The 2,496-nt window shown below is 37.8% G+C and overlaps 1 non-coding gene across 1 annotated transcript; it reads right to left on the bottom strand.

Moving 5' to 3' along the window:
- Window positions 1-1,046: 1,046 nt before the first annotated feature.
- Window positions 1,047-1,118, bottom strand: TRNAE-CUC. The gene has a single exon. It is a non-coding gene; the product is annotated as a tRNA-Glu (tRNA).
- Between the last annotated feature and the right edge of the window lie 1,378 nt (window positions 1,119-2,496).

Below are 2,496 nucleotides of genomic sequence, written 5' to 3'. Positions count from 1 at the left end.
GGTACAGTTCTAGGTACATGGAGTAGTTAGGCACTTCTTTTCTGGTGCCACTGATGGTTTTTCCTGAGACCACTGCCACCTTCACTATGAGAAATTCATAGGTCAAGGCAATATTGTTGAGCTATGTACCTACCACCATCCACATGAACACAACTCTTAATGTACACTTGCATCTTGAAGTGTGGTTTTGGTGCTTCATTCCTTATGTAATAATTTAACAGATTTTGGGCCAGACTGAGATGCTGATGGTGCAAGATGCCTTTACTACAGATTCTTTATACAATTTATTGCTATGCAATCTAAGTATCAGTGTGGCCGTATTCTGAAAACAATGGTATGCATGAGGCTTTCTGTTGGTATTTCCCTACTTGTGTGTCTGTTTCAATTTGCAAACCGAGTGATCTCTTGATGTATTTTTATTTGAATGTTTCATATCAAAAATGCAAAAAAATGGAAGTACAGCCAGCTACTTTCTAAATCTGTTTAGCTGCTTCCTGAACACATGCTTTACTAAAACCTGTGGTGATACAGGCACACACATGCTACATTTGCACATTGGTTTTGTTTGTGAGCTTTTTCTTTTATTTTCTTCTGACTCTTGAAATTCTCTGTGTTAAGTATTGCAATACATAGCATAAACAAGAGAAAAAAGCATCACTGTGTGTTTTTAGTATGCTCAGAAACTGTAGATAAGAGAGTATAAAGAAAGAAAAACAGGCAATTTTCAGCCCAGAGACCCACATTAAAAAATTTGGAATGACAACCATAAGGTCATAAATGTCCTAGTGAAATCAATGTGTGGCCAGTCTTCGCGAACGAAGATTTGGGAAAGGTGTTTTACCTTTCAAGCCTGCGCAATGGATTTTTTAGGTGAGACACAGCATGCGCTGAACTGAGCCCACCCTTTAATCCTAAGGTTCATCTGCCGGGGCCAAGCGAGCTTGGACAATGACAGTGAGGTCCTCAGGACGTAGGTTTGTTTAGAGTGACCTTCTCTTAGATGGATGCCCTTACAGGGCTTGACGACCTCCATCTGCCCGGGGGAATTCCCTGACCGGGGATCGAACCCGGGCCTCGGCGGTGAGAGCGCCGCATCCTAACCACTAGACCACCAGGGGGCCCCTAGTGAAATCAAGGCAAGTGACAATGACAGCAGTTTCAAAATTCATCAAAATCTTGGAGATTTTTTTTTAATTTTTTGGGTCATTATATATCCACATGGATTATAATCAGCTTTTGATGATATTATATTTTGGGTAAATAAAGGTAACTTTAAATCTAATAAATTTGGTCTTTTGACTTTTTTTTTTTTACGTACAGCTACGTGTTTAACAATTTAACATTAAATAGCTTCCATAATGTAGATCTAGAGCAGCTACTTGTCATATATCAGAATATAAAGAGTCATCAAATCAGGATGCTTCTGGTGGTGCTCTGCTGAGAACAGCTGAATGCTACCATGAAACATTTTAATTACTGTTCTGGAACAAAAGAAGACCTTAAACATACTTCTGACAAAACTCGGAGACTGGTGATAATAACATAACAACAAAACAGTCTTGTTGAATCACTTAGATCAGACAGGCTGAAGATATTCAAGAAAATAATGTTTTATACATCTATAAAGAAGAATTGCAGTCCTGGGTCATGGAAAGAGGAATCCTGAAAAGGATTTACAAGAGAAAACCAGTTCACAGTAACCTCAGTGTAACCTGATACTTGTCTGTAAACAAAGAAGTGGGGACTTAATCTCTCAGGGTGATGTGGCTGACTGCGTTTTTGGAATACTACATATTCTATTGCTGTTCATGTTTAACAAATTGGAGAAGGCAGAGGAAAGAATAAGAAATAACTGAGTGCTGAGAAAATGCCTTAGAGGAAGAGACTTAAAAACTTAATCTGTTTAGCATGTCAAAAAGAAGATTGAAGGGTGGCTTGGCACCATCCATAAGTATTTCCTTGAGGAGCAGATACCTGGCATTAAAGATCTTTCTACCTCAGCAAAGAAAGGCTTTAATAAACCATAATAACTGGAATCCAGACACAGTCAAGGTAGAAAGAGGACATGAATTTTTAAAAGGAAGGGTGTTTGCGCACTGACTCAAATTGATGGAAAGAGACAGATTCTAACAGTTGATTTTTGGCACAAAACCAAATGTCCTTTTATAAAATAAAAAGTTGGCATCAACTGGCTAAAATTCAATGGCAGATATCATACAAAAGGTCATGGTAGATGACATGTAATGCTCCCTTCTGGCCTTAAACACAAATGAAAAATACCTTTCCCAAAACCTTGATGAATATTAAGCATCAGAACTACAAAGCAAAATGGCATCTGCATTCACTAGTGTCTTTCAGAGTAGATACTAATAATTAGTTTCATTAGTAGATGCTAATCATATGCATCTACTTCTTTTAGTGTTGAACTCTAAAATCAGAAGTCTGAGTAGAGCATTATGGCAAAAAACTTCTTAATTCATGTAGTATAATCAACTC

The sequence above is a fragment of the Neopelma chrysocephalum genome, unplaced genomic scaffold, assembly GCF_003984885.1.
Source record: "Neopelma chrysocephalum unplaced genomic scaffold, ASM398488v2 Primary Assembly neopelma1_42, whole genome shotgun sequence".
NCBI lineage: Eukaryota > Metazoa > Chordata > Aves > Passeriformes > Pipridae > Neopelma > Neopelma chrysocephalum.
The sequence above is the reverse complement of the archived record's forward strand: the minus strand, read 5'-3'. Positions and strand labels throughout refer to the sequence as shown.